Here is a 26698-nt window from a genome sequence, read left to right as displayed (position 1 = left end):
GTCTGGCTTGCTGGTTTGGGAGTGGACATGTATCTTCCTTGTGCAAGAAGCTTACCTCCCTGCATAAACTGACTCCATCCTCTTTGTAATGGATTGTTGTTGTGAGTGCCATGGTTGTGTTCATACCGCTCTACAAGCTTGGGTTGAAAGTTTAGGTAAACCAGCTGCACACGTAAGACACCCAGCAGCATGTAAAAGTGCTGCTGCCGAGGGGCTGGGGCAAAGCCTGGGCTGTGCAGGGGATTTATTTGGAGTAACCAAGACGGGATGTGTGACCTGGCATTTGTGTCACAGGACCTGCCATTTTTAACATCCAATACGGTCTCGCCCACAGGCTTAACTCTTGCTAAAAGGCAGGGTGTGCTTTAGCCAGGGCACTTTGAAAGCCCTGTTGCTGCGTATGATCTTCCTATAGAAGTGTTTAGGGGTGGGTTTCTGTTATTTTTATCATCTTGATCTCTAGCTGCATGGGCTGTCCTGGTTGTATGCAGCAGGGGTTGAATGCAGTGGGTCACGGAACGCCTGCATCCAGAGGGGCCAGCATCCCTGTGGGGCTGGGTGCTTGGGTCAGCCAGACACCCTCAGCTCTGCATGTGACAGCCCACCTGGGCACCATGCCCAGGCTGCCTGGGCTTTCAGGATACCTTTGTAGCCTCTTGCTCTGCAGTTGGCTGGAGGGCTGTCTGCGCTTCCTATGCGATTCAGAGCAACCTTGACAGCAGAGCACAGCCACGCCAGGCCACCAGGCCACTGCAGGAGACCCAGATGCTGTACTGTAGCTCAGCGCAGCGGTGCCTGATGCCTGTGACAGGCAGATGTGGTCTGGGTGTGTATCACGTGATAGTGTGTAGCCCCCAAAAGCTTATTCTTTCTGTCAGTTATTTTTTCCTTCTGGGTTTTAACTTTCTGCTGCTACTTAACTTTGTAGAATAATAAACGGAAAAAAAATATGTTCTTAGAAATTCATGCCTGAGGCTGGGGCTTTTTCTAAGTAGTTTTGACTCTTCAGAGGGAAGCTACAACTAAGCAAAAATTACCATAATTAACTATAGTAAACTGCCTGCCATTTGATGTCTGAGACTTAAAAGCTTCTGTTGGGATCCAGACAGTTTTTGAAAACAAGGCCTCAATGGCCTAATTAAAAAAGAAAGAAAAGAGACAGAGGGAAGTAGGAAAGACTAGTGATAAATCTAAACAAATCACAATGAGCTGACAAGAGGAAAGGTAAATGCAGCTTCACTTCTTGGTCCAAAAATATAGCCTGGGAAGTCTGGATTTCATCTTGCCCCAACATTTCCTCTGAAGCAAATGGTCCCTGTTGCTCTGGATCCACTTTGGTGGTAGGGAATTTTGGATCAGGGTGTTTCTCTAAGTATGAAAAATAGACACATCCCCTTTAAGATTTCCAGTCTTGGGAAAACATATCAGATTTTGAGTAAGTTCACCCCGAGGCAGCAGCATTCTTGTGATGAATGTGAGCAACACAAATATTTGTATAGCAATTAACTGTGCAGTGCAATGATAATAACACAAATATGTTTTTAGTGAAAGTGCTTATAGCAGTTTAAATTGGGGCTGTAAATACATTGATTTCCTGCAAAGCAGGGGTATTCACACCAGCAGAACTGCTCTCTGAGCTTGTAGGCTGCTGTACTGCCTTGGGGGGGGGCAAGCAGGTTTCAGAGGGACAGTGCTGATTGCACAGGGACATCTGCAGCATGGCAGAGGTCAGGCATCTTGCACCAGGGAAGGGTCTTCTGTTGCTCTTCTGCATACTTAGGCTGCTTATCTGACCAGTGCAATATGAGGAGGTGAGGCTGTTTTTCATCACGTTGTGCTGGAAGAAGCCTCAAAAAGGAGTTTGAGGACAGCAACCCATAGAAGTGAGTGTTGATAGATTCCTGTTTCTTTCTAGATGCTTTCCAAGGGCTCTGACTGATGAAATCAGTCTGTATTCTGGTGTTGGAGGAGGTTTCTGTTTCAATGCAAACAGAGAAGCTTGTGGATTGCTTTCTGGGCTTGGCTCACAGCCCTGCAGGGCAACACCCGCCTGGCGGGAAGCATCCCTTGAGGCCCTGAATAGCAATGTTGCTACAGCAGCATTTTGCACTGCCCCCAAGAATGTGGCCAGTTCTTCAGCAACGGGGCCACTGGAAAGGCTTTGCTGCTGGGACATTCGGTGCTGAGGGGCTTTGGTGGTGCTGTACAGCTGGAGTATGTGTGCATGTCTATCTGCTTTGCAGGCAAATTGCATCACAGTGGAAGTTACCACCAAAAATAGGGGTGTTCCATGGATGGGGACCTCTTGGTACCTGGTCATGCTGCTATGCATGGAGGGATCTCGTGCTCCAGCCTCAGGGGAACAGCCTTTCTAGTTCTACAGGTGTATTAGCCTGGGCTGATGGTGGTGACATTGCATGGACAGACAAAGCCATTCATTTGTGCAAGGACATGCAGCAGCCAGCGGCTGAGAGGGAAGCACTACCCAAAGGGGCAGCCAGGACGTGGCCGCCCTTCTCAGCTGCTGCACCTTGTATCTGGTCGCACAGCACATGAAGGGTCATGCTGCAACTGTCATGTCACACTTGTGAGTTGGAGGCTGGCAGGTGAGCAGTGTCTCCCAGGCTGAGCTCTACCTTGAGCTCCTCTTGCAGGTCCTTCAGTGCCGCTGCAAGCAAAGATGCCAGGAGGCACGTGGAGCCTTTACAACCTCACAACTTTTGGCTGAAACAAAGTAAGGAGCAAAGAGAACTGCTTGAGGGAGTGAGTTTGCACTTGTTAAAAGAATAATTGGACTTTGCCCCGAGGAGGAAGTGTGCTGGATTGCAACTGCACGCCTGCTCTGGTGATGGCTAGGTATTTCCCTAAGCCTTTTAATGAGAGTAATTGTGCTCGTCTTTCTCAAAGCCCTGATGCAATGCTGGGTGTCCTGCCTGTCCCTTTTGGCATTTTGTGTGGTGGGAGAAGCAATTTCTCTTCCTTTTGATGTTGACTCTCCTGCAGTTATGGAGCTCTGATGTATAAGTGAGCTTTTGAGTTTGGCTCCATGAATCCTGCTGTTCTCCTTAAGTCCATGAATGAGGCTGTAACCATGGCAATTCTGTTGCTGCTCAGACAAGCCATCAATGTGGAAGACTCTTGGTCCAGCATCCTTAAAGGGAAAAGCAAACCTTTCTTTGCTCTGAGAGCTCAAAGCAGAAGAGAAGGAAGGAGTAGAGAAAGGCTTCTGGCCACTGTCCGGCTGTGGCTGCAGGGTCTCTAGGCTAGATGTGAAGACAGCCCTGGTGGGTCAGAGCAGAGATCTGTGATGACACTGTGTTGTGACCAGCAGCAAACACCTGTGCAAGAACAGGGCGAGCAGAGAGTGATCTGTTCTCCTCACCTCTGTGCTGTGTTTCTGGTGGTCTCAGAGGCTTCTGGAACCAGACACAGGGTGTCTCTGTGTGGCAGCTGTTCAGTATCAGATAGGTCCTATTCCCAGCTACAGCTGGTTTGCAAAAGCTCTGATAAAAGCTTCAAGACTCCATTTATCTATATGCTAAAATCCTGGGCCAGGTTATGGTTTCTTTAAGGCTGTGCAAGTCCAGTGTGATTCCACTCGCTAAAACAGGATCACCTTGGCAGTCCTTTCCCATGCTGCTACTATTACAGATGTCACGGCTGCACCCTGCCAAACTTCCTCAGGGCAAACCCCGAGCACAAATGAGAAAAAGCTACATTTTTTGGCTGCTATGAAGCAAGTAGAATAAACTAGACCAATGAAAAGATATTTTTTTATATCCTGTGAGCTACAGGAAAGAAATTACCTATTTAATAGAATGAGGTAAAAACTGAGATGCTCCACGTTCCATGGAGGGTGCAGTTCAGTAGTGCAGCTGAGCTGATCCAATGTCTTCCTGTTCCTGAACAAGGATGTCTTTGGTGGTACAGGTACTGTCGGCTTTGATTTGGGGTTTGCTAGTCAGCTCCTGCTGAGATGATTCAACTCACTAAGCTGGTAGAAAAATAAACCTGGCCAGAAGTTTTCCCCCAGGATAAAATAAAGGAAGCACTTTCTATCAGGTTAGTGAGCTGAACTGGCTCTGTGAAGGGTCTGACACAAGGACAACGGAGGGTGTGAGACCATGCAGCTGATAATCAAGTCAGGGAAAGGGAAGAGGAGGGGCAGGAAGACTAGGACTGACTTTTCTGGTGGCAGCAAACTTCTAAATAATCTTGTGTGCAGCTGAAGCATGCCATTAGCTGTGGCACCTAGTATTACCAGGCATTAATCTCATCCACAGATCTTCAGGCATAGTGATTGGGTCAGGCAGTCTGTTAAATGCTTTGCAAAATCCCAGTGTGAGGACATCTCTGCTTTCTGGGGAATGGATGTGCTTGTGGTTATGAATCATTTTGTCTGAAACTTCTCCCAGAAAGCCTCTACAAGATTGTTTACATGATTGTGCTTCCTTTAACCTAATTATTCAGCAGAAGCCCCACGTGGAGATACAGTGTATGCCTGCAGAAGCAGAGGCACTGCTGGTAGACCTATTTTACCTCCCCAAACAGCATTAGACATGGCAAAGAAAGCAGCTGTCTATGCTACAGTTGTTACAAGCTGTTATTCCCGCCTCCTACCTACCCTTTGAGATGATAATGTCTGCAAAACGCTGCAGTATATATACAGTATTTATGTGCTATAAATTGTAGTGCTTACTGTGAAGTGCACTGTGGTGATGAAACTCCCTCTTCTCATTCCCTGTCTGTCTGGGAGATGTATTGTTTAGCTCGGTGGAAAGGCCCAGCAGTAGCTTACACCTGCAGCAGAAATTTCTCCCAGGAAGCCAGACACAGCTCTAGCTTCAGCTACAAGTGACTCGGTAGCTGGAGAAGGTACTTTGGGGTCATGGTGGTGGTGGGAACCATTGGAGCCTTATGATGACTCTGGATCCTGGAGAACTCACATCTTTTTGTTGGGATGGGTCAACCCTCAGGACCTGCCTCTAGCATTGCATGAAAAACATTGTGGTCTCCTTGTGTTCATGCTTCCTTGTGGTCCTGGCAAGCTGTCTGGTCAAGAAGGCCCTTCCACCAATAGAGAAGTTAGCGCTTCCCGTTCTGATCCCCGCTGCTGGCTGCAGAAATGAAGCAATAAGACCACCTTGCAGTGTGATGCTATTCTCTAGGGAGGGATATATGCTGGTAAAGCAGTGGGTCAGGGAGCTCTACCGGCAGAAGAGGTTGAATGTAATTGTAGGTAACCCTGGGATGATCTGGGCATTTTTCCCTAATGAGCTCCTTGCTGTTGGAGAGACTTGGATATCGGAGTGAGCATTGTTCTTGCTTTCTCCTACTGGAGATAATCTGCTGGGGACTGAATAAATTTCTGTGGCTTTTAGTCTTGCATGCTAACGGTCTCAGGCTGCCCAGCATGTGACAGGTAGCGTAATGGGCCCTGTGGGATGTCTATGTGTGGTCTTGCAGGCTAGGTATTCTGTGGGCCTGTCCATAAGACCCAAACAAGGTACCCAGAGGTGGAAATGTGGTCACCATGGCTCCATACATAGGCAGTGGTGGGAAAGGGCCATACCTTCAGCACCTGGGTCAGGCACCTGGACCTGAATAGCCATTATATGACTATGACTGCTCAGTGCAGCAAAATGTTGGATGTTCCTGCAAATGCAGCACTTGCCCTGTGCCTTACTGTTATGTCCTGCCCATGCCTTGCCTTGGAAGAGGACCTGCTTTGTGCCAGCAAAGGCCCAATTACAGCACTAGTGCAACATAAACTGCAGGTTATTAATGTCAGCTGCCTGCAATTTCACCAGATTTGAAACTCCAGGAGCCAGGTGTTAGGCTGCCTTCTCCACATCAGTCTGCCAAAGCACCTGTTTCTGAGCACCATCTCTTCCCTTCTCGAGCACCTTGTGCCAAAGGCCAGGCTGCCTGCAACCCCTGCGGCAGCTCCCTAAGGTGCAGACTGTGTGTGGATCTGTGTCGACACCTCCTCTTGCTCCTCTTCTAGCTTTATGTAGCTCCCTACCCTCATCTCCTCTCACGCTGCTGCTCCTCTCAGCAGCTGAAATAGCAGGAGCAAGTGGTTTGTGAACTCTGGCTGAACCGATGAGATCCCTTCACAACACTCCACATTTCTGCAATTCGTTTTCATTTTTTTTAATTTTATTTTATTTATTTTTAACAGGCTTTGCTCCCAGATTTACTGAGCTGAGTGCAATTGCTTGGCTTCATTATTCTGTTGCAATAGGTCTGCTGGCAAGTTTATTAAGCAATAAGGGATGAAAGGCAGCAAGTTTCTAGGTGGTTATATTGTGTTGTGTAGTGTTGATAAGGCACAAGGTCGAAGGCTCACAGCTTTAATCACCAGAGAAAAGCACCCTGGAGAGGCAGGATCTTATTGGTATAATGACATGGAAGTGAGTCATAAAAAAGGAACTGCTATTAAAACTGCCCATTCCTCTTTGCCCGGAGAAACTGATGCTTAGGAGAGATCGTTTGTAGAATTGCTCTAATGTCACGTCTACGGCTATCTTTCCCTCAAGGGTTATGGACCAGGTGTGAACTTGAAATGGAAATCCCCTGAACCAGCTCCTTTCTTTATCTGCTAGTCAGAGAGCGCTCTGGTTTTGCTGACAAAATTCATGCTGAGGGGCTTTCTACCCCTGCGGAAACCCTGGAGCTTTCTGTGTCTGCAGGGGACTTGTCAGATCTTGTGAAGTCTGTCAAGATGCTACTGGTGGCCCCACAGGTGTGATTGTGGCTTCACCCAGTGATGCAGCTGCTTCACACCCATTTGGATCCCGAATGATTGTAAAGAAACAGCATCTTCCTTGGGCCTGAATATAGCTCAAGCCATACCATTTTGTGCATGTGGACTCTATTTTTCCTAAACAGGCAGGTCATGGACTCATGTCTCTCTTTCTTTCTTATCTTTACCTACTGGTGTGAAATCCAACTTTAAAATCTCTGCTGGCGTGTCTACTTTATCACTAGTCTTCACTGTGATGTTTGGCAAGTCATGTCATTGCTACCAAACTCCTGGCCTTACACACACACTGTATATCTGGGCTAATAATACATCCCAACACAATATAGTAATTTCAGGGTGAATTAACAAATTTTGGAGGATTAGAGACATATCCTTTAAAATACTAAGTAATAATACTGTCTCCTGATGGAGGCTATTAGAAATTGAAAGATCACATCTGAGAGAGAGATACTATTATAACAATGCAGAGAAGCCAGATGGGCAGGTGATCCACACAGCTTATGTCAAGAAAACAGGAAGCATCTGCCTCTGTGGGGAATGGAAGAAATAATTAATGTATCCCTGTACAGCCTGGGAGATTGATAGCTGTAATTTAGCAGTGGCTGTTCAGCACTTCTATCAGCAATGACAAAGTGGCCTGCAGTGTTACCTGTTTCTTAATCAATCTCTTGATTGCTGTATGGAAGGTGCTGGAGTTACTCTCTGAAGAGAGATCTTATAAAGCGAAGCAGCAGTCACACACGACCATATGGGAGACCATATGTGAGGACAACATCTGCAGAGGGCTTCATCTTTTCTTTCTCATTCTGCTCCCCCCTGCCCCCTATTTTTAATTGCAAAAGGTTATTAGATTAACATGCAGATCAGCTCAACAGCCATAGCTGAAGAACCCAGAGCTGTGAATCAGACTCCTGTGGCAGGGAAAGCTGGGCAGCAGAATCCCATGACAGCATCAGAGAAGTAGGGAATTGCTGATTTAATGCCCTGACATGCAATGGCTACCCCTGTTGTAGGGGGTTGAGGCTGGAGGGGAGCTGTGCATTACCTGATCTCTGGGATTAATGCTGAATGTTGTTGTGGCTCACCACTTCAGGTCAATGTAAATTGTTTGCATTACATGGCACTGTAAAGTCAAGGTGCTTGTCCTTGTTTTCTAGCTCTCCATCATCTGTGTTGTATCAGCAATGCTTTGGTGGCTGGAATGCCTAAGCTTTTTGTAGGTAGAGTGATGTGACAAGGGTTAATGTGCTCAAGAGCTTGTCTGTTCCCACCACCCCACATCCTAGAAGATTTAATTGTTAGATTACCTCTAACTGCTAGCATTTTCCCATCTATACAACACCTTGCAGCCCACCAAGGCACCTGCAGTGTGCTGCTTGCTCAGAAAGCAGAGCTCGCAGGAGTTTCCTCCTCCCAGGCTGCATGAAGCAGCAGGATATGGCAAAGCTGGGTATAAGGAGTTGCAGGTCTGCTCTTGATCCTGGTTCCCTGTAGCAGAGACCTCTGGGCAGGGGGTTTCCAACAATGCAATGAAGAGAGGTGGAGCAGGAAGGTGAGAAAGGGGTGGGTAGAAAGGCAGCATCCAGTGTCATGGGTACCAGTTCCTGAACCTCAGCTGAGGATGTTTTTTCCACAGATATCCATTGGTGTAAGTGCAAGGTAGTCCTGAAAGATGACTGGTTAAGATACAACCTAAAAGCCTTGCTGAGGAGTAGCTGTGATAGAAGCAAGGATGGAGCCCAGGCCTCCGAAATCCCGTACTTGTGCTGCAGTACTTGGAGCTGGCTTTGGAGATAGGATTTAAATGGTGGTCTGAGGTCGTTGTGGGAGTGATGAGCCCGTTGATCTTTGAGCCATGCTTCCTGATGCGACAAGTGGGTTATACCTGACAGGCATCATCAAGCTGCATCCTTTTTCTTGTGTAAGTCAGCAAATGGGGGACCTTGCTTTTCACCTGACATGACCACCAGTTTTGAAATCCAGTGTGGGAGAGAGATTTACTTTAAGGTCAGAAAATTGTGGTTTACTGTTTTATAAGTCTGATTCTGTTTATAGCCCTTGTTCTGTTCAACTTAGTGAAAGAGATTTTTATCTGGAGTAAATAATGTAACTGTTCCCTCCAGTGGAACTGTGATGATTCATACCAGCTTGGGTTTCATTCCACTACCCTTAACTCCTCAGTGTAATTAACTAATATAATTGCTTTCTCATACCCATGTTTCATGTTTTTGAGACTACTGCAACAATTCTGTACAACCTGGGTTAAATTCGATCCTGATAAAATTTCTTTAAGGTCACCCTGCTTCTGTTAGGGGCGGAGATGCTATTTCAATCTTCATGATTTGTCAAGCATAATTTTCATATGACTCAAACTGGCTGAGTGCACAAGTTTTAAGTAGCACAGTGGGTACCTGACATCTCTCTGCTTTAGGAGCCGTGATGCCTCTGGTAGTTTAGTGTGGTGCCCATGCTTTAACACTGTTACTCCAGTGAGAATCCTTGGGGGAAGGCTGTGGTGATGGCTTTCTGGCTGAGCTGTACTGGAGACAGCTAGGGTGGAAGACAATCTGGAAATGGTCTCAGCACCTGCATCTTTTCCTTTGGTGTAACAGGACAAAGGGCAATAGGCACAAACTGTAACACAGGAGGTTCCATCTGAATATGAGGGAAAAACTTCTCTACTTTGAGGGTGACAGCACAGGCTGCCCAGAGAGGCTGTGGAGTCTCCTTTACTGGAGACATGCAGAACCCACCTGGACATGATTCTGTGCAACCTGCTCTAGGAGAACCTGCCTTTGCAGGGGGTTGAATGAGATCATCTCCAGAGGTGCCTTCCAACCCTGACCATTCAGTGATTCTGTAACACTTTGCTGCTGTGGTTAAACTCCAAGGGTTTTAGGACAGGGATTATACAGAAATGTGGACATTCACCCTGCAGCAACTGTAGTAAGAGAGCTGAAGCTGACAGAGGGGAAAGGGGAAACACGATGTTTTGTGGATGCAGCTTTAACAGCAGCTGAACTACATTGATCTGTTCACTTTTATTGAATGTCCTTAGTCACTAGACAAGAAAGGGATGTGAAAGAAAGAGGGAGTGAATTGGCATTATGGCAATGGATACTTTATCACCTCATCATCTGGTTCCTGCATTCACCTCAAGGCCTAGTTGTTCATTGCACAGTCCTTTAACTGAAAGTACTCTCTTGCTACATCTTAGCATGATGGCTTAGTTGTACATTGAGGATGTACAATGAATCCTTCAGTGGCTGCTGCAGGGGCTCTGGCCAAGGACCCACACCATGGCCCTCCTACTCCTAGAAAAGATAAGAGTGAGCCAGGAGAGACAGCAAGCCCCAATAAATTGAGCCTATAGTGCACTACAGAGCTCTCTTCTTTGTAACATCCTCCCTTCAAAGAGGAAGGCAACGTGGTTTGGTGATGGATTTCATGGAATGGGACACCTGAGAGCAAAAGCTGTTCGAGTATAGAGGTGTGCTTTATAGAGAGATTATGTTTTTGTTTAAGCTTCCTTTGATGTCATCATGACAGCTGTGTAGAGATTGTGTGGACAAATGAAGTGAGAGCTAATGCTCAGCAAGAGGGATGCAAGCTTCCCAGGGGGTATGGATTTGCAGTACAAGACAAAATCAGATTTAAAAGATCAGCCATGCTGAAAAGGTATTGACTGAAGATAAAATGCAAGTACTTACCTGCTCATTTTCTGCAGTGCTTTATTGCCCACTTTTGTTTTGTTTTGCACTAAGTAAAGGGATCTTTGTCTTCTCTGTCAGGCAGGGCTACCCTTTGCAGGCCCACAGAGCTCATCACTCCTCATATGGAAAAGTCTGAAGTGTAAAGAAAACAAGGCTTCATTTTCTGAGCACTCCAACAAAAAAAACATTTTCGTGATTTGGCCATATCTGCTGTGGACTGATGATACCCTTTCACTTCTTGAGGATTTTTGGCCTCGTTTCTCATTAGGGGGTGAGAGAAGAAACAAGGACAAGGAAATGATGTGACCAAGTGCTGCCAGCTGTACTGTCCCTGATGGTGTAGGGGGATTGTCTGTCCCTCACCCCCAATTCTGACCATGGACGGGCACTGTAAAGGGAGCTGTGCAGGTGCAGGCTGTTCTGTGGGAGGTCCTAAATGTTTAAGTTGGTTTAAATGAAAATCCAAAGGTCAGGAATTCGCTGGAGGGCCCCAGGATGATCTGCTGAGGAACCTTTCCTATGCCATGGATGACCACAGGCATATGGAGACTGAGTGTGGTTATTAGCCATGGACCACCAAGCTGGCAGAGGCTGGAGTGCTGCAGACCCAGAAACCAAGGGAGATGGACTGAGACAGGGACTGGGGGATTTAGGCTGTCAGCTTTTTAGGTGTGTGAAAACGAGGAAGTTTTTGAGATCTTCCCTGTTTCCATCACAATTTAGCTGAAAACGAAGAAAATGAACTGTGTGGCTGAGATGAGTGGTTAGATCTTGTGGCCCTATGCTGTTGGATCTCATGCATTCTGGAGAAAAAGTCACTACAGCTTAATGCCTTTCTGAACCTACATGATTACAGTTCAACTCATGGTGATGAACGCCTCCTTTCCAAATGCTCCTGGGGTTGACTTTGACATGGGAGTTGTGGTTGTCCCCATTGGTCAGGGTGGATGGACAGCACGGACTAAGGTTGTTCTGTACCCCTGTTGTGAGGACAAAGGTTGAGTCCTCACGCTTTCAGCAGGCACCTTCCACTGCCAATAAACTCCCTTTGTAAAACACTGGGGAAATGCAGGCTGGATGCTGCTTCCTACAGGCTGTGAAATCAAACTGACTCCTCGATAAAGGAAAGCAAAGATATGGGCACCAGTGTTCAGGTGGCTGCAACTTGCTCCCTGCCTCTTCCAAGGTGTCTAGGTGAGAAACACACCAAAAGGAGGGCAGAAATCCAGAGCTGCTGAAGCAGCTACAAAGAAAATTTTGTGTCTGTACATGTGCACATTTATCTCTCTGCATGTCTGTTTCCCCGGATTTCTCCTTTTCTTTGTGTTGAGAGCTGGTTGACTAACTATAAAAAACCAAAGTGCATAAATGATTTGCCAATCAAAAAATATAATATAAATTATTTATCTAAAGAATGCCATTTGTCTCTTTGTAGAGCTAACTAAATTGCTGGAAAATGGATTTATCATGAAATTAGTGACCTATTAACAGTCTAAATGCTGGGCGGAGACTACCCATAAATGCCAGCAGGCGATCTGTTGTGCACTGCTGGTAAAAAGAGGGTAAGAGCAAAGTAAAATAAACAGGTGAGAGAGTGTACCAAGGTGTCATTCTCTCCCCTGTAGAGGGATGCAGCTGGGTTAATTAGCATTGATAATACACAGCTGTGGGCTGGCTTCAGGGGTGGTGGGTTGGCCGATGTAGACAAGGTGCAGCTGTGGCTGGTTAAGGTAAGAGGTTGGGCAGCCAGTGAAGAGGGAGCAGCCGAGGAAGAGAGAGGAGGAAGGAGTAGAGAGAAGAGGAAACACATGCCTGGGAAGAGAGACTAGGAGGAAGCAGCAGAGGGACTGGCATGAAGAGTATCTTGGTATGAGATGGTAAAAGACCTTGTTGCAGCCGGCTAGTTTGGAGAGGGCTGTGACAATTCTTACCGTTATGTTTCCTGACCTTTTTAATTATTTCTTTGTTTATTTTGCATATAATCCTAAGGTAGCAGATACATGAAAATGAATACTTCAAAAAAAAGTATTAAGTTGTAGGAATCTGTCTAGAGAAACTGTGGGGGAGTTGCATCTATAACAAAATCCAGCATGTTGGGCAGACATCTGCCTGTTGGAAGTGTGTGGCATGCCTGGTCGCAGTGTCACATAATTATGGCTGTTCCCAGTAATGTAATAGCTTGTACTGTGCGAGGGATCTGTAAATCCCAAAATACCTTGGACAGTGAGATCTGCTGGTAGCATTCCCATCTGGGAGATGAAGTGGTGGCTGAGACTAGTATCAGCAGCATCCTGCCGTTGGTGGCAAAGCTGAGGAGTGGCTCTAGATCTTTTTCTCTCTCCCTGGGCTACTTTGCTGTCTTACCCTGGGGACCAAAAATATGTTTGTAAGGATTATATCACAGGACAGTCTTGCTTTGCACAAAGGGGAGTTTCTGTGGCTGTCTGGACTGTGAGTTCTCTCATGTAGAATCACAGAATGGTTTAGGTTGGAAGGGACCTTAAAGGTCATCTAATTCCAGCCCTCCCCTGCCATGGGCAGGGACACCTTCTACTGGACCAGGTTGCCCAAAACTCCATCCAGACTTGCCTTGAACGCTTCCAGGGATGGGGCATCCACAGTTTCTCTGGGCAACCTGTTCTGCTGCCTAGCTACCCTCGTAGTAAAGAATGTCTTCCTAATATCTAAGCTACGTCTGCCCTCTCTCAGCTTAAAGCCATTACCCCTTGTCCTATCACTACATGCCCTTGTAAAAAAATTCCTCTTCAGCTTTCTTGTCAGCCCCTTCCAGGCACTGGAAGGCTGCTATAAGGTCTCCTCAGAGCCTTTTCTTCTCCAGGCTCAACAACCCCAACTCTCTCAGCCTGTCCTCATAGGAGAGGTGCTCCAGCCCTCTGATCACCTTTGTGGCCCTCCTCTGGGCTTGTTCCAACATGTGCATGTCCTTCCTATGTGTGGGTTATTATCAGGGTTGCTTTGCAGTAAGAGCTACTTAAGAGAGTAAGAGCAAGAATGTTTTGGGTATCCTAGAACATTGGCCATCCTTCATGTGCTCATCTGGGAAGTATAAGATACTGCCTGTGTTTCTGCATTTGTTGGTCCCCTTTAAATCTTAGTGGAGTTGACAGGAAAAGAAGGTCACGACTCCATTTCCCTTGAAGCTGAAGGAAGGCTGCTGCTGACCCAGGTAATTGTGGATCGGGTACTTTGTTCTGTCCCTGCAATCAGGGATTCCATCTGCTTTTCCATAAATAGAAAGCACCATCCACCTCAGAAAATCCTATCTCCGCTCTTGACAGCCAGGGTCACGCAGGACTCATTAAAGAAAGTAAATAAAGGATGTGGGCAGGCCTGGCAGCAACAGCTTTCTTGTGGTGCCAGCAGGCCCTCTGCCAGGTAGAGCCGGACTCCCAGCGAGAGCTTCTCAGAGCACCTTTGGGATGTGTACAGAAGAGTTCCATGATGAAATGAAATATTTAAAGCCGCTTTGGGTTGAAGCGAGGTGGGAGAGCAGCAGCCTCTTTAATCTCTGCACAGTTTTAAGACTGCATGTGAATCATTGATGAGGAGGGCAGAGTGTTTCTAAAGCTCTGTCAAGTCATTAAACCTGGTGATGGACTCATTAAACAGGGAGCTGCATGGAAAGCCCTGGAAAAAAAAAAAAAGTACTGGAGTATTTCACATGCATTGCCCTGTGGAGCACCAGTGACTATCAGGGTATCCTTGTAGTATTTATTAATAAAGGTAAATGTCTTAGGCCAGTGGATTGTGTCGTGTAGGAGGAAATGTGTGGAAGAAGCTTTTAGATTTGTCAGGAAAAAGCATAAGGAGATACAATATCTGGAATTCAGGACTCCGGGGTGTTTCTAACCATCTGATTGTATTGCACGTGGGGGCTGTGCAAACACCAGCTCTTTTAACTGGGACTTACCTGGGGCGGGGAAGGCCGGGGAGTATGCAGTGTTAGTGTTCCCATGGGTTCAGTGGAAGACAAGTAGAAAATGCCGCTTTGCCTAGCGTTGTCCTCAAACCCATGTGTGCTCACAGCTTCTGCTGGCTTCAGTGCCCACATCATAGTGCTGTTTGACCTCTACTGTACCTGCCATTCTGTGCCTTAGGCTTTTTCTGACCCACCTGCAAAGATTGTTTGTGCCGTTCAACGGGTTGGATAATTTTCCAGCCATTGCAATGACAAATGTGGTGTCAGATGATCCCTCAACTGGTTTGAATTTTGTTCTTTTCTGACAGAATTTTGCATTTCAATAAAACTGTGCTTACAGAATTTTGCTTTTCAGTAAAACTGTGCTTAAGTGCTGGCCACAGACCTGAGTAAACCTTGCCTTACTGCTTACAGCCCCACTGCTTCATCTCCAATTGTTAATTATGCAGACCTAGATACTTGGATGGCATGAATGGCATTACCATCTTGGCTTCAGATAGGTTTACAGGATTTAAACAATATCCCCCAATTGTCTTACATTTACATAGCTGTGTTCCAAAGTGCTGTGCAAATGTCACACAGAGGAGATGGTATCTGTCCTTCTCAGGGGGCTGGATATTGTCCCTCAGCTGGCAACTAAGCAGCAAATGCCCTTTTCTGTAGAAAGGCCACAGCTGTCTGCCCTTGCTTCACTGGCCCTCAGGAGAGAGTGGAAACAGCTGCAAAGGAAGAAATCCTTTAAATTTGCAACGTGGAGGAGGAGCAGCAAGGGTTTAGCAATGTGGAGGTTGCTTCTGGGTTGAGAGGTCTGAGTTCTGCTTCCCTCTGCATGTTGTCTGGGGTGAGAATGAAAGGAGCTGGAGGCAACTTAGAGGAAGAGCTTGTCCAGCATGGTAGAGGTGTGGGGATTTCTCGCTCAGATGTTGGGCTCATGGCTCAGGTAAGTCCATGCATTGCTTGAAGCCATAGGTGGTGGTGAAAGAGCTCCATTTGCCTTGCTGGACATGGTAGCTGCATCTTGATGTTTATGTTTTCTACTTAAATGTTTGTTGGGACAATTTACTTCGAAAATGCAATTACTTCTGGCAGACTAGAGAGCTCATTACTACTTACTATTGCTTAGGAATTCAGAAGAGCAAGTAAAGAAGAATTAAATATGAAATTTGCCTTGTGCTGCACACAAAGGTATCAGAGATGCTCTAGTTCTGTCTTCAAGTAAACAGTAATTGAGTTGTTCCTTTTGCTTTTTTTTGTTTGTTTGTTTATTGCCGGAAATAAATAAGCTCTCCCTTGAATGATCCCTTTCCAGAAACCCTGTAAGCAGTGTGCTCAGTGGAGGTGGGGAGAGGGGTGTGTGTGAGGGCTTGGGAATGCACAATTGGGAACAGGGAGTGCAGTGGGAAAGAACAAATGGATTCTGACACTGTAAGTGAAGATTAAGCAGTGAAGAGAGTGCAGCTTCAGCTGGCAGTCATCGCATGAACAGCTTGGATATTTCAATAATCAGTTTAAAGCTGAGTTTATCAGGCATGCAAAATCTCAGCTCTTCAAGGTGTGTGGTTGTAGTTCACAGCCATTGAAAGTCAAGAGAGATTATAATGGTGTGGTGTAAAAATGCATTAGTGAGATCTCTTCCACCCATTAAAGGGAGAGACAGAGCTGGCATAGTCAGGAGCAGATTTCTGTTGCTCGTGATCCTAAACTCCTGATCGACTAGGAACCAAGGAGGAAGCTGTTGTTTATCCTCTGTGGAAAGCTCAGTGTTAGCCTGAGACTGAACCACCACCTCTGACCTTTCCTAGTAGTCTGTGGCTCTCCAGTCACATGAAAACCTCTGTTTTCTTTTCCTCTCCAGTTGAACAAGGTGGCCTGCAGTGGACAGGCACAGCAGCCTGAGCCCACTCTCCTGCTCACCCTTGCCCAGGTGTGCTCTGACCGGTGCAATGCTACTCCCTCTGAGGTCACTGGGCAATGACCTGTGTGGCTGTGCTTTCCTGGCCAGACCTTCATCAGGTGTAAATCTGTACAAGCTTCTTGATTCAGTGGGGCTGGAGTAATTTGTAGTGTATTTTGCAATATATCTGCTTGGGCAAGTCAGCAGGCAACTGCCTTGAGATGACCGGCTCCGTTAGGAATCTCCGCCTGGGGATATCCAGGGCTGTGCTGTGCAGTCTGTGGCACTCCTCTGTCTGTACTTAGAGGTGGCAACTCTGTTAGGTATCATGCTAAGAAATTACTCTTTATATCTCACTTAGGCAAAAAACTTCTTGTAGGAACTGTTTGTTCCATTTTGGGGCTCTGTGGTGCATGATCCTCCTAATCTTCAGTGTGATTTCCAGCCTTCAGATTGGAAGGAACTCTGTCTCCACTGATTCCACCAGCATGTAGCCAGTCTTTCTGCATCTAGCAAAAGGGTGGCCCAGATCCTGACTGATGTCAGCTGTCCCACAGGTGGTCACTGCAGCTGCTCTCCATTTCAGCACATGGGGAGGCTGCGATTTCACCCAGAGATGGGGGTGGTGATTTGAGATGCAAATCTGCTGTGGCTAAATGTAGTAATGGTGTCAATATGGAGTATGCTTGCCTCGAAGTGTTTTTTCTGTGCTCATGCTTGCCTTTTTATTCTGTACCAGAAGTTAGCCTGATCCTTCTGCTAGGCAGGTAAAGGCACATTCAAAGGACAGCTCTTTCTTGACAGAAGAGTAAACAGCCAGCCAATCTCCCATCCCATTGCTTCACCAGAGAAGAAAAATATCTGTGTTTTATTTTCCCCTCTGGAAGGAATTTGGTGCAATTGACACCATTCCATATGCTGTGTCTTTTTGTCCTATTTCTTTCAGCAGATCAGTGTGCCAGTCTGAGCTTTTCAACTACAGCAGGACAGCAGAACATAAGCGAGCAGTGGAAGAGAAGTTCAGAAAACATCCCAAAAGAAGCTACCGCTTTTCCCCAAATCTAAAGGGCTGGAAGAAGATGCCTTTGGAAAGGATTAAAATGCGGGGTATAGTTTACATGGCTGGAGGATAAGGAAGGATGCATGCGCACATATAGAATGCGTGCTGGGGAATGGCCTACAAAGCAGGCCATAAAAGGTTGCTGGGAGCAGTAATGTAAAATTAAGAAAAGGGGAAACTATAGGCTGGAAAGAACTGAAATTGTCCTGGTGAGAGATCTTTAACAAACTGTGGGTAATACGCTCAAGGTAAGTGACAGACTCTCCATTGCTGGAGTGGTTTAAAAAGTAAACGGATGAAACAGTAAGAAATATGCTCTAAGGACTAATCTTCTGTCAACTTGATGGATTAATGACCTAATTGATCCTTTGGTTTCCTTCCATCTCTCATGCCTACTGTTCTGTGAGCAGCATCTCCTACTCATTAGGAACAAGGCTAGGTGAAAAGGAGTAGTGTTACTGGAAAGACTCATTTATTATTTTCAGTGATTTGGCCTTCTTCCAGACCTCTTGGCCATGAGAAAGGTTTGGTGCTGTAGGAGATAGAATGGGTGTGGAGCCCAGAGTCCCAAACTGAAACTTGCTTGCTGCTTTCCCTAGAATGGCTTGAGTTTTTCTGTCTCTCAGACAGGATATTCTTCTGAGACCTGGCCCAAAGCAAACTATTCTTACAAAGCTATGGTAATTCATTGTCACTGCTACACCTGTTGGCTGGGTTGTGCCAACGTACTCTTTCTGCATGATCCTTGCTGCTCTTTCAAGGCACAAATAGACAGACAGATTGTTTTCATATTAGATCTCATGGTTTTGGGATATCTGGTGATGCAAAACAGACAGGAAACTTTGTGAACGTCCTTCTGCCTTCCCCATGTATTTTCCGTCTGCCAAGCTTCCTGTGCTGCTTAACTTCCCAAACATCCCACCTAGGAATCAGTCACAGGATCAGGGAAAGAGGAAGGGCACGATGGCTGTGTTTTAGTATTTTGTGACTGGAAAATTATTTCCATGTATTGGATGAAACTTCAGGGTGCTCAAGATACTCAAGAGACCAGAACCTGTTCTGCACTGAGAGAACATCAAGGTAGCTGAAGGTAAACACAGCAAGACAGAAATACAGCTGGGTCTTAAACCTGTGTCGTTTCATCCCAGTCACGATGAAGGACATTCCTTTTTCTTTCCATTCTCCTTGACTGTTTACCCTTCCCTTTGCCGCTTTCTATACCATTTAGGGTATGTGGGTCATTGCTACATATACCGTGCTACTATACTCAGGATTTCAAGTGCTGAGAAAACTGTCTCGCTGTAGTTTTCTTGTCATCCCTTTCCCTTTGTGTGTCTGCAAGTAAAGCAGCCTGGCAATAGACAAAACTTTAAATACCTTAGGCATGCATTTGCCTTTGAAGAAGGAAATAAAATACACATGACTCATCCTAATTCAGACTTGCAGACTGTTTCCAGATTACCTTCTTGCAATCAAAATTTGACTTTCAAAAACAATTTTAATCATTCAATATGTGGCTTTATTTAAATGGTGGGGTTCTCAGGGCATTAAATGAAAACATCATCAATTGATAGAGGTGGTCTCTGGATTTCGTAATTTCTTTTCAGAGTCTTCAGATCTGGTGCCTGTGAACTTCTGAGCATCATCAGTCCCTCTAAACTTGGGTGGGACTACATGGGCTGAGTATTGGTTGGAATTGGTCCCATATTTTCTGTGTGCCTGAACTCAGCTCAACCTTAATCTTTTTCTTTTCTTATTTTCAGTGGCTTCTCTTCTCAAACTGCTTACAGGTGTCTGTTTCCTTGGAGCTTCTTAGCAGATTATACTTACTGCTTTCATCTTGGTCAGCACAACCTTGGCAAATGCTACTTGAAGCTGCAGCTCCTGTGATTCCTGTTATGTTTTGCCTTTCATTATTGCAGTGCTTACGTGTTCTGTTCAGTATTACTGAGTTGTAAAATTCCCAAAAGGAAATGGATCTGTGGAGTAGGACCACGGATCTTCTGTCTATAGTTCAGGCTAAACTTAACTTTATTGGCATAAGAAGCATCAACTTTATGCTGAAAGATTTCTGCATGCTGCATCCCCAGCTTGTTCAGTACAACACAGAATTTATGCATGTATGGGTAGGGATGTGATTGAACATGTGAAGACTAGTGCAGGTCTTGGAGTCCTTTAAGAGAAGTAGTAGTGGGGTTTTAGGCCAGTGAAGGACAGTGACAGGGGGAGATGGAACTGCTGAAGGAATGATCTGTTAATACCAAATGCTGCAAGGTTAGATAATGTCTTCTGAAAAAAATGGACTAGAGTCGCTTGGGAGGGATTGGTACATAGCCCTGGCTGTGGGCAGCAATCCCGGTCCTTGTTATCTCCAAGTAACTGGGAGGGAAACCAAAGAAAAAGGTCATGGTGAGGAATTAAAAAAAGTTACTTTAATAAATCTGGAGAGGTTCTGAACACTCAGTTATTCAGTGTCCATATGCAGTCCTTTCTCCAATTCCTAAAAATGAGGAAAAAAGTAGGATGGCTTTCCGCAGATATTCATTGGCAATTTGAAGGGGAATATCTACTGTGCTGTGCCCTGGCCACTTCCACATAATGCCCTTAGAACAGCAGCTCTGCTATTGAGCCAAAGCAAACTCTGCACCGTGTTGGTTAGTTGTGTGCCCTGCAGACAGAATAAAAGTGCTAACCCATGATCTATATATCAAACCAGCACAGTAACATTAACTAGCTAAGCCACACAATGTGCCTGTTGAATAGAGACGGTGTTTCCATAGGCTAAACTGCTTCTCACCCTGACCCATCTGCTTTACTAGGTTGTTCTAGCTGCTCCTTCCCCTGCCCTTGGAAGTGAAAGCCCCCTCTGTGATACTCGAGCACAGGGAGGAAAACTCTGTGCTCAGCTGGTGCGCAACCAGTAGGATGCAACATTATTAATCACAGGTGTCACCAAGCTGAATGTATCTGCTGAACTGGGGGATGCAGGGAAGTAACAGAAAGGGAGCCTCTAGGCAGGTTTGTTGCAATCAGTTCCTCAATGATGTAGATATATCAATTTTGGGGCTTGTATTTTCTTTTAGAACCTCATAATAAGTTTGTGGTTCTCCCTTCTAGATTCTGCTAAGGCCTGACTGAGTGGAAATAGGGAAAGGGGACATGTAAACAGACTAAATCAGAATTGTAAGCCTAAGAGGAGGGGGACAGTTCGACTTGGAAGTCAGATGATTTTCCTTCTCCTGGCTTTTGCATTTTGGTACTCTAGACAGCAGCCAAAGGCTAATCGTTGTTGTGTGCTGGAGCTGGACTCTGTTCTGAGCTTGTCTACAGCTCCTGGGTCTGTGTGCAGGTGCTGACTCTTGGAAATGCTTCTGGGGCATGGCCAGCTATAGGCTGTCTTCAAGCTGTGCAGGTTTGTGGTGCAGGGGCAATAGTACATGAGGTGCAAGTAAATAAGAACTATATGGATAATGGCCATTTATTAATAATATCTATTTTCTGGCTGCTGATTGGCAAGTACAACAGCTGGACTGCCCTATAAAGAAATTCAAATGACTTCTAGGAATAGAGACGTTCTCTTGCTCTGTGAACTTGTTATAAAAGGCACATTACCTGCAAGGGTATGCCATTTTCCACAGATCCTTATGTCTTACAGTTTTACTTCTGTTGTTGATTCATAGCGTGAGGCTTAGGAAAGTCATGTGTAACCCATTGTCACCTTTGCCTTGCTGGCAAGGTGTGGCAACAGGATAAAAGTTGGGAATGATCTGCTCTATTGACTTAACATAACCTGTTCAGTAGACAGCACAGTTAAATGCAGATATAAGGCTCTTCCTGGCTGTGCAGTGCTACCACCCCTTGACATGGGTGATGGTGAATACGAATATCAATCCTGGCTGTCAGGGTGCTTCCTCTTTTGAACTTGTACCATTATGCCGTTTTTAAAAAAGTGCGAAGGCTGTTCTGCAGTGTCTCTAGTACTGTGTTGGTTCAGTTGGAAATACCAGTTAATCCACTTGTAAATGAAGACATTGCAGGAGAAGGGAATAGCTACACAATGTCTTCCTCAGTTTGTGGTATAAGGATGTTTTCTCCTGTGCTTGCTTACCACCCAGGGTTAAGTGGTAGACTAGTTCCCAGCTGAACTGAAATGGGACAACACTGCACAGAGCTTCTTTGTCGAGCAGATCTTGGTATCATTCAGTGCGGGGATGTCATGTTTTGAAGCTCCTCAGTTTTATATCCTAATGCCCTTACGATGGGTGTCCCTGCAAAAGAAATGTGGTGCGTTGGGAACTGGCACAGTGCTTTTCATGATCTTAAGTATGCCTATTAAAACAAAAAAAAAGGCCATATTGAAAATCAATTTTCTCCTTGCAGGTCTTGAGCAATTTTGTAAGATATAATAAGATGAGCAATCTGGTTCTGGCAGTGAAAAGAACAGATGCCAAGCTATAATTTCCCTTACCAGAAAATGCTGCGGAGTCACTTTGTGTTGCAGAAAGAAGAATCTGTGTTATTAATAGAGGACAGTTAAAACTTGGAGTCCTGAGAGCACACGCTTCATCTGGTCTGTGCCATATAGAGGACAGTAGTTAGGGACCCATCCTGGTCAGCCAGGAGAGAGGTGACAAGATCTCAGAGTATGAGAGGTTGTCTGTACCTTGACTGAGCAGCAGAAACTGTTGGGTAACACATAACACAACCCCCGTAACACCAAGGGGTTGTGTTTCTGACTGTAGGAATTCTTGCTAGCATTTTTTTGCAGGGCTATTCTTCATGGAATATGCCAAAGCAAAGCTGGCGTTGCCCATTTGCACAGAGCTGGTAGCTGTGGGGCCCTGACCCAGGTCCTTTGCGTACTTTGCAGCTGAACAGGTTCAAGGAACTGGCCAAAAAGAAAAAATAAAAAAATAATCTCAAGAGTGATGAAATTTGCCTGTGTGAATGTATTTCTTATCTCTAGAGACATCCTGGGTGTGGCACCACCCACTTCCTATCAAGGTCAGACACCAACCAGCTTCTGGAACAATACACCACCTCTGCCCACTTATTCTGTGGGTACAGACATGCATCACTCTTAAAGCAGGTGCTGGCTAGTGCAAGGTTGCGGGGGTAAATTCACACCTGAATTTACTGTACTTTCGTATCCCTGGGCAAGCAAGCCCGAACTCATCTAAACAGTCTTCAACTTGCCCCTGTTCTGGCCAGCTCTCTCATCTCCTTATTGGAATTGTTTTAAGTATTGGGTCACAAGTAACCTTTTTTTCTGGAGGCTATGGCAGAGATAATATTGCATTCTTGGCATCATCAGATTTGTTCTCCTCCATTAACTGATGGGCTTATGCTTTTCTTTGCTCTCCTCTTACTTTTAATGTATTTATAGAGCCTTCTTTGTTGCCTTTATGTCTTTGTTAGTTGTAATTCATCTTATACCTTAGCCTTTCCGATTTATCCCTGCACGCTTATGCTATTCCTTTATACTCTTCCTTAGTTGCCTGTCCTTGTTCCCACTTTCTATAGAGTTGCTTTTTGATTGTTCGGTCTTTAAAGTGCTCCTAATGTAACCATATTGGTTTCAAGCTATGTTCACTATCTTTCCTCTGTACTGGGATAGACTGCTATTGTGCTTTTGACATAGTTCTTTTCAGCACTACCAGATACCCTGCATTCCTCTCTACCTTAGATTATCTTCCCAAGAGACCATGCCTCACAGTTCTGAACGTGTTGAAGTCTTCTGCTTTTTTCTTCTTGTTTTGAGGTCCATTGTCCTCATTCTCCTGGTCTCTTCTCCTTTCCTCTGCTGTCTTATGATCACTTCCATGTGCATTGCCTTCCACCTTTCAGTCCCTAACAGTTTCTCCTTATTGGAATCAAATCTAACTTCCCACCTACTTCCTATAGTTTTCTTCACCTGTTAGAAAAAGGACTTGTCACCATCATGAAGAACTTGGACTCTGTGTCCTACTGTACTGTTTTGAGTAACCAAAATCCTTCAGGAAAGGTGATATTTCTGCTATTTATCCAGAAAAGACTCATCCACTTGTACCTCTTTGGATCGTCCCCTCCTCCCCACTTTCTCTAAAGCAAGAGATCTGGAACAGAGCTTGACATTTCGCCTGTTTCTGACCTTCAAGCAAGCACCACTGTCATGAAGTGCAGCACCCTTTCCCTCTTCTTGTGTTGTTATTCCCTTGAACACGGATACATAGCTTTCCCTGTATTTTTTCTGTGTGGCCTTATAACATAAAGTATGGAAAGGCCCCAAAGTTACAGACCAAGTAAGTGAGAGTAGAATAGGATCCTTCAGAATCTATTTCAGAAACTGCTTTTTCCATCACACAGTGAACTTTGATCTACTGTGAAACATTTCTACTCATTACTGGGATTCAATACAAAAGCTGGTAAAGTAAATGCTGGCCTTTTACAGCTTTACTTTGAATATTGTCTTCTCTTCTTAATGTGCTATATACAAGGATGTACTTATTATGCAATTTGAGGCCTCTGATACTACTAACAAGAGATAGGATCAGAGAAAAAGGCCTTGAGTTGTGCCGGGGGGGGTTTAGATTGGGTATTAGGGAAAATTTCTAAGCAAAAGGGTTATCAAGCAATGGAACAGGCTGCCCAGGGAAGTGGCTGAGTCACCACCCCTGGAGGTACTTAAAAGAGGTGTAGGTGAGGCACGTGGGGACGTGGACCCAAGAGTGTTCTTGTAACATCTGGAATTCTTACCACTAGAGCAGAAACATCTGCTGTTCCCTCCTTTAGTAGCAAAAATTATTATTCTGGACCACTGGTGAGGGGTAGGGTGATGCACACCTAACTGAGGGCAAATGTCTTAAAATAGGAGAGATGAGATGCTTTTAAGCCTCCTGTTTCCCTCTGCTTAGGGCTGAGTGCTGGTGGTGTCCTTCATTTTTGAGTGAGTAAAACTTCAAAATTATTCTAGTGATAGGAAGGGATTCACAACACAGTTCAGACTCAGGTCTGGAAGGTTTTTGTCAAAAAGCGGGGGGTGGGGGTGGGGGGCACAAGTTTTTCCAGTCTCTGTTCCAAATAACAGAATCTACAGATCTACCTGGTTAGTAAAAGATTCTAGGTATTTAAATATTTTACATATTTTATAATCTTAACCATAATGTAAAGTCATAAACACATATTGTTCCAGTGCTGTTTATTACAGTGCCTTTAAAACACCACAATACTTGTTTTGCTCATTTTTGGACAGCTTCAAAACAAATCCTCTTTCATAGGTTGTGTGCTACGGTTACTGTCTAATTGTGAGTCATGGAGCACCCAGAATGAGTTGCTTATATAAGTGGTTTGGTTTTTGTTTCATTTGGCAAAAATAAAAAAAAAAATCACAGATGCACAGAAAAGCTTGAAATTAGGAAGTATAACAGGTTCAAAAGTCAGAGTAACTAGGAAGTTGGGGTGCATTATGTATTTTTGATCCCAGTACTTTTGAAAGGCACTTTTTTTTTTTTTAATTAAGCTGTCAGTATTAACTGCTTATATTAGATGCTGCTGCAGTCTTGCTGGCTTAGGATGGTTTCCAAAAGGTTATTTGCCTCAAGTGAGAAAGAAATGCTTCCATCATAAAAAGCTTAGCAGATCATTTGCTATTTGTGTAGGTTGATTGATTCATCTAGTGTGGATTGCAGATGGGCAAATGGTTTAACTACCAGCTGGGATGAGAGTGGTAGGTTCAAGTTTCTATTCTGCTCTAGAGTTAATCCACTGCCAAAATCAGAGGTGTTTGGTAGCATAGTTCTGAGGAGGGGTTAGAGATGCAAGAGTCTGATTTGGGTATCACAATCTCTGAAGCTCCCGCTTGTGAAAGGTGTATGTAAATATCTCTTTCTAGTGTTTGGAGGCCAGAAACTTTAAAGGTTCTTTAGTAATAAACAGCTGGGACAGAGCCTGTCTGCAGGAGTGAACTCGGGGGAGGACAGGGTATCAACCAACTAACAGAATAAATTAGCCGCCTAAGCTCAAATGAATGCCCTTATTCAGGGGAAAAAAGTGGCTTTAGATTAGACGAATGAGTGGCTTGAAAAACTTCCGGAATAGTGATGTCCATTTGGGAGTTTAAAGAACCTTAATTTATGTGCCTTGCCTCTGTGCCGCTTGCTGATTCACCTCATTTTTTTCTGAGCGTTCCCACAATGAAACAGACCACAGTTAAGTCTCGTACTCAGTTCTCTGAGTATAACCCTAAGGCTGAGGTTTCCTTTGCAGACACCAACGGCAACTAATTCAAAACCTGTTCTTCACAACTGTAACTGCTGTCGATATTTCCCCTCTCTGGCAGCATTCCTGCCTGAAGTCTCGTTCCTTCCAACTGCACTCTTCAGCCGTCTGCGCCAAGTTAAGAAGAATCCTTTGCATCTCACCATATCTCTGCCACATTGACGTATTTTGAGCCTTGTGCCCTGTCTCAAAGGGACATCCCAGTGATGCCGCATACCGAGGCTGAGAACCGCAGCAGTGGGCTGCGTAGATGTTGAAGCATGAGGCCCATGTATTGGCCTGTTCCCAGAGAAAAATTAACAGCTAATGGGTCTTCACATTGCCTTTTGCACACCTGGTAGTTTTTAACCTAGACACAGCAACAAAACCTGCTTTCACACACACTCTGAACAAAGTGAGGTCAGCATTCAGCTCAGAAGGAAATAATTTGTAGCATTAACAGACAATTATGAGGGAGGCCTGTATCATCACATGAAGTATGAGGCTGCCTTCTGTATGCAACAAGATAACAACCAGCTGTCCAGGGATCTTTAACCTCTAGAGCTGACAGCATGAGGATGAAAACAGAAAAGCCCTCCTGTTAGAGCAGAGGGATCAGAGGAGTCCTGTGTAATTACTAACCATTAAATAAAGTACGCTCCCATGTCTTCAAATGCCAAGGCACGTGTATAATTAGCTGATAAACTACAAATGAATAATTATCCAGCAGCAAAACCCAGAGTGGAGGGATGCTGTTCACCTTCTCTCTCTTCTCATAGGGAAGAGTGCTATGTAAATTGTTTATTTTAGTGAAAAGTTGGTTATCTGGTGTTAAATACGCAATGACTATCTGAACTGGGAGACGGCATTTCACAGCTGGCCCCAGGATTTGCTGTTTTGTGAACCACTGGTGAGACTTATGTAGCTTGGAGATGGACAGTGGTTGTAACTTCAGTTATTTTGCGTGGGTTGTATTTGCACACCGACAATCTGAGGGTTCTGAAACAGAAACTGCTGCTGAGCTACAGAGCAGTTGCTCTGTCTAGGGAGGTTAGCAACCTGGGGATGTTTGTAAGCCTGGAGCTCA

The sequence above is a fragment of the Falco cherrug genome, chromosome 9 (genome assembly GCF_023634085.1).
Source record: "Falco cherrug isolate bFalChe1 chromosome 9, bFalChe1.pri, whole genome shotgun sequence".
Classification (NCBI taxonomy): domain Eukaryota; kingdom Metazoa; phylum Chordata; class Aves; order Falconiformes; family Falconidae; genus Falco; species Falco cherrug.
Note: the sequence above shows the minus strand (reverse complement) of the source record.